The following is a 15,855-nucleotide window of genomic DNA, read 5'->3' as shown; positions in this document are numbered from 1 at the left end:
CCAGATATTATCCCAGGCTGCTTACTAAACAATCTAAAACAACACCTAATGAAACCACTCATCACTCTCTTTAACCATAGCCTGAGAACTGCCTTTGCCCTGGCAGAGTGGAGAACAGCAGCAGTAATCCCCTTGCACAAAGGGAGTCCATCAACTGACCCTGGGAACTATAGACCCATAAGCTTAAGCACCCTTATCTACAAGGCCATGGAAAGAATCATCATAGACCTTATCCACAAGGACATAGGTGACCTTCATACCCTTGACCTGACCCAGTTTGGTTTCACCAAGAGTAGAGTTTGCTTATTAAACCTAGTGGACTTCTTTGAGGATGTCACCAATCTCTGGATGAGGACAAAACAGTACATACCACCTATCTTGATTTAGCCAAGGCCTTTGGCACAACCCCCTATTCATGTATCATAGTGAAATTCTCCCGGCTGGGAATTAACTGACACATTATTAGATGAGTAGCAAACTGGCTCAACAACAGAACCCATGCTGTCAAAATTGAGGAGTCCACCTCCACCAGTAGACCGGTTACCAGTGGGTTACCACAAGGATCTGTGCTGGGCCCTCTCCTGTTTGGAATCTATTTCTCAGTAGTCCAGGCAAAAGTAGCTAGCCTGTGGCTTACCAAATTTATGGTTGACTGTTAAATGGGAGCAATCACAGAGTCCCCAATGATGTTAACATATTACAGAAAGGGTGACACAGACAAATGATTGCAGCCAAACTCACAGATTAAAACATAACACAAAAAAATGCTTCATTATCTCCTTTGGCAAAGAAGTAGCCCCTGCTCATTATGATATAGGTAGCACCCCTCTAAGCTCAAACTCAGTAGTGTAAAACTTGGGAACATAGGTTGATAGCAATCTAAAGTTCAATAACCATGTGTCTGTAGTGGTAAGAAAAGCATTCTCCATTGCTTATCTCATAAATAAAGGCATCGCATCCAAGACCAGGGAGGTTATAGTTCTGCTGTACTTGACCATTATCAGACCACTAATTGAGTTCAATGCTCCCTTCTGTATGTACCTCACCAGCCACCTACAGCAACTGGAGAGACCACAGAGGTTTCTAACCAAGAGAATCCATGGCCTCCAAAACATGACATATATGGAAAGACTGAAAGCCCTGTCACTGTACTCTGTATCATAGAGATTGCTGAGGACCAACCTGTGCCTGGCCTACAGAGCAGTCTCAGACCTTGCCCTAATGGAAATGCTGCACATCCATAAATCAAATGGGACAAGAGTAGCTCACTTCAGGGATTGTAACCTAGCCTGTGACATTAACAGAACAGACTGGAGAGACAGATATATCTCCCAGTGACTGCCATGCCTCTGGAATAATTTTCCACTCCATATGAAGCAGAGCTCCTCAATGACCCTATTCAAGCGGAACTTTGACATCTGAATGGGTGACCGCAAATCTACCCAAGGGGTGGCACCTATGTCCCTCATGGACAGGGGAAGTTGGTACTGATCACAGAATCACTCTGTTAACAATGACCATCTAACTATGGTCAATAAGGGTACTCAGGTTATTACACAGCTAGGCTGTAAATGCCCTGGGAAATTAGCCTAGTGGCCTCCTATGAACCTATTATATATGCTTATATATAAGCTGTAGCTCATCAGAGATCAGACTTTTTCCTAATTAGTTTATATTTAGACTTCTGATTCATGTGAAGATGCAGGCAGCTGCAAATTGAAGCAGGCATGCTCCCAAGGCACACAATTGCTTTTACTTTTAATGCATGTGCATGAAAACACATCCATACCTGCTTACCTGATGTATATCAATCTGCTTTCTGGCCTGTTCACTTTTGAAGAAATAGCATTTATTATTTCTTTGTATACTTTCCAACAGACCTTTCAAATGATTAACACGAAAGCAGTCCAGTCGAACAAAAAGGGTGTACACATGACCAGTTCCAGATAAATACTTAACATATTGTGGGAACATATACTTTTACCATGGGCCCTCTCCTGTTTGGAATCTACTTTTACCATGATCAGATGGCCCAGTCAATCAGAACTGATACAAACTTACAGTCCCGCATTCTCCAGCTTTCTGCTATTTTGGCCTATTTTGGCCTCTCTACTACTACTGCTGCCCCCCCCCTTCCACTAATATCCTTGCTCCTATCCCCGTAACCCTGTGTCCTAGTTCTCTTCCTCTGTTTTTGTATATCTCTTCCCTGTCTGTCTTGCCTTGGAAAATGTCCTTTGACTTATCCGACTACCTTAGTTTTTAGCCCCTCCCCGTCTGACCTGTTCTTATGCCTTACTCAACTCCTCCCCTCCACCCATCATCCCCTCTAAATCCATAAATATAGGTAGATCCTTGTGGCGCCATATTTTTTCATTCACTTGCCCCTAACTGCTGAGCGATTCCTGGCTTTAGCGTCCTTGGCTGTAGTAAGTGCTGAACATTGTTAACTTTAAACTTTTTATTAGCATTACTGAAATAGATGTGTGGATGTTAATGTAACGTAGTAAGCTATGACTTGTTGAATATTGTTAACTCAAACAAGTCGTTAGCAGTAGTGAAACAGATGTGTGGATTTTAATGTATATGCCTCAGAACAGTCGATGTATTTATGAACTCATTCTAAGGTATAATTATTCTCTAATAAGGGAATTGTTTTTTGTGATTAGATGCTTTTGTACCGAGTAGTTCTATTGTTATAGCGTTTCCACCTAACAACTATAGTTCACCTTTTTATCTTGCGACTGCTTAGCATTATAAATAAAATGAATGTAAACCCACTAGGAACAAGAAATCGTCTTTTGAACATATTACTTTGCAACCAGACGTTGCAACTTAGCTGCGTTTACCTTGAAAGATTATAGCCTGTTTTAGCGTTTCCCGCCTTAACAATTATAGTTTACCTTTTATCCTGCGACTGCTTAGTCATTTAAACGGAATGAATGTATACCCACTAGGAACAAGACATCGTCTTTTGAACAGGTTATTTTGTCACTAGATGTTGCAATTTTTATCGCAATTCCCTTGAGAGATTATAGCCTCCCTCTTTATCTGGCATTTATTTCAACAGTAAAAAGCCTGAGTCTTTTAACCTCTTTCCTTAGGATAAGGTAAAACCTAGCATTTATCTGGTATTAGCGGTTATCCTGCTCTGCATTTCTATCTGCGTTGCACACGTGGAGAGTTTTTGGTCCTTCTCTTTTTCATACTTAACAATGCACTGAGCATAAAACTTCTGTTATTAAAGCCTCATTACCTTATTACATTCTGTCTACCTAATTGTGGATTTTAATGTCTAGCTTGTGATAAATGTACCTAGTACATCTTTCAGTGCAATTTCAGCCCCTACTTTTTCCATGAACACTAGCTACAGCCTTTTGCTCCCAATATCTGTGTGCGCTCATTTTGTACAGTTACTAGCACTTTTATGTACTCTAGGGAGCTGTACTTATTTTAGTTAACCATACATTGTATGTATTTCAGCGCAAACAGCCACTACTCTTCTCAAGAATATTAACTTCTGCCTTTGCTCCCAACACCTGGGTGTGCTGATTTTAGTGCAATCCCTAGCACTTTTCATGAACTCTAGGTAACTGTACTTGTTTGGAATATTTGCCCCCCTCTCCTCCTCACCACGCTAGCCTCTGATTTTGCTCCCAATATCTAAAAAGCATAAATTGAGCAGTTCCTAGCACTTTTTATTCAACTCCTCTATCATCTGTTGACTGCAATATTACTGTATCCTTGTCTCTTTCTCTCGGAAATAACTGATAGCGTTAGATCCTACCAATGCTTTAAAGAGAATATTACTACTCGTAATGTGTGCCTGAAACCGATCACATTTATTTTGCTTTATTTGTAGCAAACTATGGTATGGTAGTAATGTTAATATACTGTTAGTTCTAAGTATTTTTAGCTTAAATCATAATTAACAAACTATGCTGTTAGTTTTAAGCTGTTAGCCTACAACGCTCAAAATGAGCTCATTTAGCTTGGGCCATTCATAGTGGAGAGAAAGCCTGTTATCAATGTAGACTTGCCACTTGATTAAGTTAGAAGGATATTTACTTTGATGGTTTGTGTGCGAATATGTATTCTATATGACTCTTTGATGACAGTAGTTTGTTCTGTACACTATAGCAACACTCTTGGTGTTCTCCTATAATAGTTGGGCTATTTTTGAATTTGAAGAGTGTTCTCTTTACTATTGCTGCACATAGGATATTTTGTCAGATAGCCTTCCTCACTAGAGCTAGTTGCAATTGCGTAAGTTGATTATTTTCTGACTGAGAGTTTCTTTTTCTGCTGTAACTTATGCTGAATTATGTTGCCCTATTTGAATAATCCATATTTCTGTTAATACTATTACCTAATGTTACTATTGAAGGATTATTTTTATGTGAATTCATTTGCTCTAAGTACCTTGTTTAAACTATTTTTATTACATTCTATGTCCTTATACCTTTTCTTTCTTTCCCAGTAGTACCTAGCTATCCATATTGCTTATGCTGCAGTACTCTAAAACCTTCCTGCTTGAAGACTAAGGACCCCTTCCAGGTCTCCAGCTGCAATCATCTCACTGCCTCCCAACCAGATACCTTCTCAAAGAGGAAGCAAGAAAGTATGTGCTATCCTACACCTGATAATTAGTCTGTCTGTATCTAGTCTTTCAGGTGGTTTTAAAGTACGCTTCCAAGCCAGGATAGTCAGTAGCCTTACCCCCTATCCATCACTTAACCTGTATATCTCTCTTATCACTAGTAAATGCTCCCTAACTGTCTTTATCCTACCATATCTTAGGCCAGACTCTAAACTTATTTAAACACCTATTTTTTTATGCCCACCAGGTGGCACCCATCCCCAATCTTACTTCCCATAGGTCTAGCCCTTTGGCTCACAGTCTATTTCACCTACACTGCTGAGGTGGAAATCTTGCTAATACTCTTGCCTGTTTAGATTTTTCTCCTCCTAGTTGTACCCCTTTGTTCCACGTATTTTCTCTAGCTCTACCTCTACCATCTCTACTCTTTCTCTTAACGATACTTACCTTCAACAGTCAGTGCTCTGCTGATTATTTCTATCTCAGCCTGTCCTCCTCCTCTTGTTTCTGCCCGCTCCGTTCGCCCTGCAGGCTCACTTCGCTCCCCTACCCTACCCCCAAATTCCACCCACCCCCACACCCCCAGGCATCCTAGACTTATAATACTAGACCACACCCTCCTCCACTTTCCATCAAAAAAGACACTCCCTCTACCTGAGATAATTAACCACACCCACTCAGCACACAACCTATCACTTGCCCCCTCCTATAGCTCTTTTACTTCGACATAAACCTCTTTTACTTCTACACACCTTTCATACCTTGCTTATATTTTTTCCGTAATTATAGTACTCATGCCTACCACTACTACCCCATACACTAACTAAACTACTACTCAGCACCATACTTTTATCCATCTTAACCTCAGCCTATGTCCTAACCTCCTTTGAACACCTAACTTATTTTCATTTTCAATACCCCAACAAACAAACAACCACACATAGTCACACCCCCACCCAAAATAATATAAACATCTTAGCCACACCTGCATTCCTACTAGCAAAGTACCACAGACTGGCACACATTAAATACAATAACCTAATACCTAAAAAAGCTCAGTATCAACTTGGTAACTTACATTATATTTTGCTTAGACTAAAAAAGCATTCCTTACAAGACGGAGACATCCATCCTAATCCAGGCCCAGCTAATATCCTTTCTACTGAATCTCTCAACACTAAACCCTCTATCCTACATACCCCAAACAAACACCATAATGCACTCCTGATAGCACACCTCAACATTCAGAGTGTTAATAACAAAGTTCCACATCTACACGCTGTCTTGGATGTACACTCTTTTGACATTCTATGTTTGACAGAGACATGGCTAAAACCAGCAACCCAGGATAATGAAATCCTCCCATTAGGCTACAATATACTGTGACTAGACTGTTTAAAGAGAAAGGGAGGAGGAGTAGCAATTATTTTCAAGGATGGATTACAAGTCACCTCATTACCTTATAACACACCTAAAGACAGTAATGCAGAAGTTCTTATTTCTAAAGTACAACTTAATTCTAGTAAATCCATGTACATCCTTTGCATCTACCTACCTCCTAGGAACAATATATCTACACTTGAAGACATACTTAATTGGGCAGCATCAACCTTCCCACAAGAAACTATAATCCTTGGTGACTTCAATATTGACTGGAAATGCTTTGCTACTGACCACCCTACTTCTCATATCAACCTTCATAGTTTCTCACAGACCATCACCTCCCCAACTAGAATTAACAAACCAACCAAAAAAGAGAGCACCTTGGATTGGATCCTTATTAATAATCACCATCAAACTTACAAAGTAGGTGTCCTCCCTGATGATGTAAGTGACCACTCCTTGACCTATATAATCAGGCAAAAGATTGATATCCCACACCAAACATCATATAGGACTATACGGTCAAATAAACAGTTTAACCAAAGGTTATTCCAAACTGAACTTAGCTCTTGTGATTGGTCTCCCCTAAAAATCCTCCCACTTGAAGAGGCTGTTATACACTTTAACTCTACCTTCTTAAATATCCTTGACCAACATGCACCAAAACGTACTATCAGAACTAGCTCTAAACCAGCCCCATGGCTCTCTAAAGACACCAGGAAAAAATGTTACTCAGAAATAAAGCCTGGACTAGGTGGAGAACTACAAAAAACTTAACAGATCAACAAACATTTAGACAAATGAGAAATATGACAAAAAAAGCTATACTTTCAGACAAAAAAAACTTTTACTGTAAAATGCAGCAAACTAACCTAAACAACCCCCAGAAATTCTGGGCAAGTATCAATAGTCTGTTACACCCCGGTCACTGCAGTACACCAACCCCAACTGGTGCTAATCAGGAAACTCCCAACCAAACTGCTAATGCATTTAATACCTTCTTTACCGAAGCCATCCAATCTCTAGCCAGCTACCTAACCCCTGACAGCTCCAGCCTTCCTAACCTCATCTCCAGCTCTCTTCCTACTTTCCTATTTCAACCCATCTCCACTAATTTCATCCACAAACTCATTCTAAAACTTAAGCCTTATACTCCTTCTGCTGACCAGATTCCAGCACAATATCTGCAAAAAGCTGCCAAAGCAGTAGCGTATCCAATATCAATCCTAATAAACAGAACCATTAACGAGGGAACCATCCCAGTCATCTGGAAAATCTCACACATTATCCCCCTACATGAAGGAGGCAACTCAAATGAATACTCTAATTACCGACCTATAGCCCTACTATCCCCCTTAGCAAAAATAATGGAAAAATGTATTCATCATCAACTTCTAGACCACTTACTAAAACATAACCTACTTGCACAAAGCCAACATGGCTTTAGACCATACCATAGTACCACTACAGCCCTCTTATCTTTCACTGACACTATTAACAGAAATCGCAATAATAATACTCTCTCTTCAGCCCTATTTATTGATCTATCAAAAGCTTTTGATATGGTTAACCACACATTGCTTATTAACATTCTTAAATCACTTTCTCTCGATACTCTAGCTGTACAATGGTTTAGCTCCTACCTAAGTGACAGACAACAAGCTGTTATGTGGGAAAATAATCTATCATCCCACCTACCAGTTACACTAGGTGTTCCCCAGGGCTCTATTCTTGGTCCTTTATTATTCTCTATTTTTATTAATGATCGCTGCAAAGCTACTCCTCATACAACCTGCATACAATATGCAGATGATTCAACAATAATCTGCACTGCCAAATCTTCATCAGAACTACAGTCCTTAACTCAGGAAATGTTTCACACAATAGAGTCTTGGTTCTTAAAACACTGCCTCCTCCTTAATCCTAAAAAAACTAAGCTCCTGCTGTTTACCCCTACCCGGAAGCACATACCTATTGATTTCTCTGTTACTTCTAACAATGGTACCCTCATATCCCCTGACACTACCACTAAGCTTCTAGGAATTACTATAGACAGCAACCTTAACTTTGACTCCCATATTAATAACACAATAAAAACAGTTAACAGAAAAATGGGCTCTCTATATAGAGTCAAATCCTTCCTCACTCCAATAGCTAGATCTGCTATTGCCCATTCTCATCTAATCTCAACACTACTTTATGCCTCACCAATCTATACCAATCTGTCAAAACATAATTGTCTCAAACTAGCTACCTCCTATAATAACACTGCAAGATTTGCCACTGGTAATCCCTATAGAACCCATCACTGTAAGAATCTGAAACAACTAGGATGGCTTGAACTATCTCATCAGCTTCAATATAGTGAACTTATCATTGCTCATAAGATCCTCTACCACCCAAATAATACCCCAATACTCTCAAATATCATCACCCCCTATAAAAATCTCACTAACTTACGATCAGCAAATAAATTGTTAATTAACATTAGTAAGTCAAACAACTTGGCAGGTGATTCCCTGTTCTCAAACTCTACTGGGAGAAACTGGAACCTTCTACCTACTGAATTAACTTCTCTTCCTTCTCTACCCCTCTTCAAACAACAACTGAAAATACTCCTTAGAACAAAATGGCTATGCCCTTGTAACAGCCCTGACTAACTGATTAAGATTACTTTTTTTTACTTTCCCTCTTTTGTCAATTTTGTACTTATTGTATATGTAATCAGAACAGTTTATCTGTATGATTTGACTCATTATAAATGTCATTTTCTATATATTTGTAAATAGTATTTAACTATTGTCTTCTCTATTTTTGTATTTATTATTAACCAGGGTGTCTATATCTTGTAGATGATTACTAACCAGTGTGTTGTAAAATGTATCCCAGTATTCTGTGTTTTTTCTATGTAAACTCTTGTTTTTCAGAGGGTGTATTTTTAATAGGGTGTTAATATCTTGTAGATGATTCAAACCAGTGTCTTGAAAATGTACCCAGTATTTTGTATGTTTTTTCTATGTAAACTCTATTTTTATTCTACACAATTTTTTTTACTTTTTCATCTGTTTTGTCCTGGAGCTTTTCTCCCCGGGCCTCTACTGAAAATGGACATATATCCAGTTAGACTAGCCCGGTCAACAAATGTAAAATAAAATAAAAAATAAAAATAAATATCTCAAATGTATTTATACTTTACTTAAAACAAACACAGAGCAGGGGAGAGAATGCTTATTTAATCCAGTTCTGCAGGCCCTTTTTGGTTAGATTGGAGGTTTACCATGATCAGATGGCCCAGTCAAACACAACTGATACAAACTTACAGTCCCGCATTCTCCAGCTTTCTGCTATTTTGGCCAAATAAAACACTATTGATTTGTATATTTCTTCATTGTTTATGTAGTCATTTGCTTATTTACTTACTAATTTATTTTTTTTAACTGTGAAGTTTTAAGTGGGTTGTACCCATTCATACTAAAGGCCTGATGAAAAAGGTCCAAGCAGATATGTTAAAGTCAACATTTGCATAATACTAAGACAAAAAAATCACATAAAAATTAAAACAAGTAAACATAAGTGCAAGAAATGGTAACCATCTGATATTCCAAGACTTGTTATTGTGAGCCCTGAAGCAAACAGACTAAATGACCAAAATGGAGAACTTGTCATTTCTCAGCATATTCCCTTTTCTCTAAGGTATTGCAGTCTCAGAGCTGGTATATATAACTTAGGGGGTATATGGGGCTTACCCTCTGCAAAAAAAAAACTTTATTGGAGGAGAATGATGTTTGATATTCCCTGTTTTCCAGTATTTTTGCATTTTTGAGTATCAAAATGACAATAGGGAGCTACAAGAAAACCTACATTTGATCAGTATATACCATACTACAGAAATACATCATAAGCAGTAGACTTATGACTAGTTAAGTGACACAAACATAGCATTTCTAGGTTTTGTATGGCATTTAGGCTGATATTCAGTCAGTGTAGCAAATTGTTTTGCAGGAAATGGACACAAAAAGGCATATTGCAGTTGTTAAGTGTCCACTACTAACTCTAATGAGTAGTGAAACAAACAGTGTGGAAATAGATATATGAAAATTACCAGATAACTGTAGGCAAATGAAGGCTGCAGCAAGTCAAATGAGTTTACAAATGAGATGCAACTGATTGCCACTAAAAGCATGTTATTTTTTTACAAACATAAGGAGCAATATAAGAGCTAAAAACAGATGAAAATGTGTGGATTTGAAATAAGCAATAATATTAGGTGCAGCAATTGTGATCATGCAGTGGCATTTATTGTTTACATGTGCAACTCTCACCCACTAGTGCAGAGTCGTGGCAAGTAAAGTGACCAAAAATGGCAGCAACAGCTTATTGCTTCAGTCTGTGGAAGTTCCAGAGAAAGGAAAGAAACTACTCATTGGATTTTATTGCATTTTTTTATCTTAGCAAACCCTTGCATATTCTATTTCAGTACTGTTGGTGGTTTATGTTATTTTTACATAGTACGTAAAAGGACTAATTTAAGTTAAGTATGATGTTATTAATTGTTAAATGTTTTGTAAAGATCAGCAAGAATTTTATCTGAATGAAGGATCTTCTTATATGCCTTTTTAATCATTGCTGTTAATACATCTTTTAAAGTGAAATCTGTGAAAGTTAATGAGAATATCTAAAGCGTATCATTTTAGACAAATTCTTTTAAATAACGTATATTACAGTTTGGTTCATTAAAAGGTTAAAGCAACATGAGTTACTGAAATATATGAATAAAGCATATTGTTCTGAGTTAGGTTCATGATGACGGATAAAGAACTATCAAAAAAGACATATAAGAGGAAATAAGTAACTAACTACATAAACAATGAATAAGTATATAAATAAGTCATGTGTGCTATTTAGATAAAACAGCAGAAAGCTGGAGAATGCAGAACTCATACCTCTCAACTGTACAGATTTTCACAGAATGTCTAGATTTTTGTCTCATATTTTTGTTCTGTTTTTCATAAAATTACAGTTTTCTGGCAAATTATTGGCAAATCATTAAAGATTAAAGTTAGAAAATAATGACAGACATTTAAATTTCAGACATCCTACCCTTCAGAAAATCCATGCTAATATAAAACATGTTATTCTATCAACTTTCTAAGTCTGTAAGAGCAATATTTAAAAATTGTCCCTATTTTGTGGCCTTTGTCCACTTTTATTTATGAGTTTGTCCAGATTTCTTGCTCTAAGAGGTTGAGAGGTATGGCAGGGCTGCAAATTTGTAGCAGCTGTGTTTTACTCAGCCAACTGATCATGGTAAATTAAATTTTTAAAAAATGGCTCCCTCATTAAGACAGGGTCAGATTCCAAATGACAAGTCTTTGAATCTAATCTGTTAATAACATTCAAATGGAGTAAAACTAACTCAAACAATTACATGTCATGAGTTTCATGCTATTGGAAGCTCATTCGAATAGAGTCTAACCAACTCCACCAACTACATGACAATGAACGTACACACTGTTTTAGTGGCTATAAAAACTCATGTAGTTTGACTGTAGTACTCATATCAGAAAAAGACATTTCCATGGCTACTGCACGTATCTATCTTTGAATAAAGTTTTTTTTTTTTTTTGAAGAACAATCTATATCTTGTTCTTCTGAAAGGAAGGGATAATATAACATTGTTAAACACGATAATTTAATTTTGGAGTACTACAGGCAAGAAACTTTTAGGAATAAGAAGACACTTCTGGTCTGTCATATTTAATGAAATGATTCATAGGAGCTTGATGATCAAAAAATTGAGTATATCAGACCTGTTGTTTTCATTTAGACAGCTTTATTGCAACACTATTTTATGTCAGTTTACTTGGCAATCAGTAGAGTACTATAAGATCTCCACATTTTTAATAGACCAACTTTTGGTTTAGTTAAATAATTTATTAAGAAATGGAATGAGAGCTGTATAAGGGCCTTTGTGTATCCAATGAGACTGATTACTCAAAACTTTGTAGAAAGTAAGCACAGTGTTAGGGCAAACATTTTAAGATGTGAAAAACAGGTTAAGGACAGTGAAACAGTTCACATCCCAATTATCAGACATTCAGAACAGAACTTAATAAGGAAAATATGTGATGACCACTATTTAAAATGGAAGAAGTCAAAATTTGAGAGTGATAAAGGGGATCCCATAAATAATTACAATTTTTGGCATGCCCCACCACCAAAACTTAGAAAATAAAGTCACATCCACTTCTGCTATCAATACTTTAGATGTAGAAAACAATGTTTTACTGCATGGGATTAACATTCATAATAATACGTAGACACAGAAGATCTAATCCCATGCAAGAAATGCACATTCAGCCGACACAGTCTACAGGCAATCAATAAGTTTCTTTTCAGTTGACAGAAGTAGAAACACATCTACAATAGACACAGGCAGTGAAGAGCAGCAATTAGGCAAGACAGCAGCATGGCAAACTAATAATATAATCAAAGGGAGGAACAAAGGGAAAAATACCCCCACACAAATGAATACACTGAATTATGTAGTTTGATCTGGCTAAAGCATTTCTCTAGTGCTGAGTTTTCTGCTAAATAGTTATCTGTACTAAGAGTTTAATGTTGTTATTGATTTCAACAAGTTTAATAGAAAACTACTTATGAATACATCTGATACTGTTGGGGGTATAATTTTCATTATACCTTCTGCTATTTTCACAATATCAGGAGAGTGTTAGGTTCTTTGAACAACCTGTAAAAAGGGTATTAAGGCAATGTAATGCATTGACTCATTTATTTGGCACTTTTTAAAAGCTTTTGGTTAGTGATTGGCCATTTTACATTGCTGCATTTTTAGTAAACGTAATACATATGTGCAAATACCAAGTGGCAATTTACTTACTGTAAATTTTAGAAACCTTCATGCTTCAGTCTCACATGAAGCAAGCGCTGAAATCTTGAGAAATTCTTTATGTATGAAGGTGAGGCTTTCTACAGGCAAAATAAATGTGTTTGCGACATTTATCAAATTTATTTTTGATAATAATATTTTAGTTTAATTATCAATTTTTAAGCAAATGAAAGAGATTATAATGGAGTCACTGTTGCCCCAGCTATTCCTGTTTATGTCTTTTTGGAAAGCCAGTCTGTGTATATTGAACCAAATTTTGACAGAAAGATACTCACTTTATTGATAACTTTTTTTTTTCGTGGCATGACAGTAAAAGTGATTCACAAAATTCCTGTGAACTTCTTAATTTACAAATTGATATTGGTATTTATTTTAACATCTTTCAAAGTGAGTTGGTATATTTATAGGTAAACTGAATAATCATGTAACATTTAATCAACACATTTTTATTCATCCCCAAGACATCTAAAACCTGGAGATATTTCTATTCAAAACAATAATAATCTAGGTCACAAAATACAAATTTTCTTTTGCAGGACAACTCCCCATGTATCCCTCAACATGGAAAAAAAGCAAGTCACCCCAAAACTCTATATCATCTGTGGAACTTGGATATAACAATAAAAATGAAAACTCACCTTCTTCCCTGAATCTAACCTCCATTACTAGATGACAGTGACTTTCTTATAGTGATATTCTAAACATTAATCAACAGCCAGTGACAAACACTAGCTTTCTAGTGTTTGGACATATCTGTTAATATGCCTAACAATAAATTAGGTACTGCTGTTCATTTTAAACCTACCAATTTAAACTCTGTAATGGATGCCAGTACATACCATCCTGGTTTTATGAAGTGCAATATATTAAAAACTCATCTTAAATGTTTTAGATTAATTAATTCCAGAAATTCAGGTTATATCAAATAACCCATACTGTATGAGACACTTGCTCATAAAGTTTCTAATCATGTAGGTGTTAGATTATCTTGTCAAGAAGTTATGAATATTGATAGGATCTACTGTATGCCAGCACAAAACCACAACGGAATAGATAAGGAAACTTTCCAAGTGGCATATACAAGTGCACTTATTCTAATTAGTAAGTATATCAGTGAGGTTAGCATTTAAACACATCCTAAAATACTACACTAATAGTTTTTCAATTGCTCAACCTTTAATGTTGTTTATTTAACTATGTGCAGTTGGCTAAGTTCTTATCTGGGCAAGACTACCCACCCACTCAGGAAAAGAAAAGGTGAACATGTGAGGGATATATGTACACATATTATTAGAAATTTAGTAATAAACCATTTGTCTGAAAGTACTGCTATTTATATAAATTCCAAATTCTGGAGGCTTTAAAATGTTCCTTGAGAGAATGTCTTATACAAATGCAGACCCATTAATATATTTATTCACACATTTATTGGGGTATTCAAAGATGGTGAAGAGGGATGAATCCATGTTATACATTTTTTTGGAATCCATGTTCTCAGTTCAGCACAAACCAGTTTGTGTGAATGATGTTGACCAATTTGTTTGTGTACCACATTTTCAGATACCTTTGCATATAGGTTAATGATTCATACCAACTAAATGATAATTGTTTCTTTCAATTAAAGGACCACCCCTATTCAAAGGAATAAGAAATACATTCTCTCAGATAGATGAAGCAGTCTTGTTCTCATTGTTTCTGTTACTTTTGTTACTAATTTAAAAAAAAAAACACTTTGGTCCTCAACCAAAGTAATAGAAATAGCCAGCTTATTATTTAGAGTTTTCATCTAAATGCTGAAAACAGACTTTTTCAGAATACAGATCAATGCAAGTCACTCTTCCTTTAAAGAGAAAATACATAATACAATCATAGTCATGTGATAAAGTCACAGGGAACAAGCTTAAAACTTAAAGGTAAATAATAATAGCCATACAAATTTTATTTTGTTGTAAAAAATAAAAAAATCTTGAATGCAAAAACAAGCCTAAGTAAAAACAAATTGATATCCAATGTGCAGTTAGATAAGGCTAACTTTAGTCTAAAAGGGTTCCCTATTGAAATGTCGATTCTCAAAATGTTGAGTGCTGACTTGCTGAAAAAAAAAGACAAAAAGTACGGAAGCAAAGCATTTCTCAAAAATCGCTCTTCTACTTTAAGCTTCTTTTTTGCTGGGGGCAAGCCCTCCTGCACCACTGATGTCAGGGGGAGCCCCCACACTATCTCTGAACTATTATATACCAACTCCAAGATCACCATACCTCAGAAAGAAGGGAATATCCTGAGAAATGGCCATCTCAGATTTAGCATATGTAAGTCCATTCTTTGGCCATTAAGTTTCAGTGTTTCAGAACTTGTTCTAGCAGGTCCACACATTTCAAATGGTTACCCTTAAAGGACTATTAATAGAAAACACAGTCATTGATCCCTGGAGGGGAGCTAACATTGAAATATATTTGCCAATTCACTTCCAATGCTTCAGGGTGTGACTTCCAATCACCACCTTGTTGAAGGCAATAAGTTTTCCAAGATAAAAAATCTAATACTTATAAAATCTCTACATGTTGTAGACTGTTTGTGGAGGACATTTGTATAAATATAATATCTAATACTTTACTTGTTGGCAAATATGTTGTCCAAGTGCCCATTTAGTTTTGCCAGTATAATATGCCAAGCATTATAACAGTACTGTCTAAACACAAACATGGGCCAGTGAATTACAACAGCTCTGACTCAAACCATTCATGATATGGCCAGTGCAGTTCATACGCAGTAAATGCATGCCTTTGGCATTCATTATGGATGAGGTGCACAAAACGTACCATCAAGTTCAAGGCAAACTGCAGTGGCACATGCAATTATGGATAGTGTCCTAGGATCACAGTTCATATAATGCCTAGACACCATGACAAAACACTATGTTATGATGCCTTCTTATGAGCTTCTGCACTTGATGACATGTAGC

This window comes from Protopterus annectens, chromosome 17.part0 (genome assembly GCF_019279795.1).
Source record: "Protopterus annectens isolate FY-2018-M chromosome 17.part0, PAN1.0, whole genome shotgun sequence".
NCBI classification, from domain to species: Eukaryota; Metazoa; Chordata; order Ceratodontiformes; family Protopteridae; genus Protopterus; species Protopterus annectens.
Note: the sequence above shows the minus strand (reverse complement) of the source record.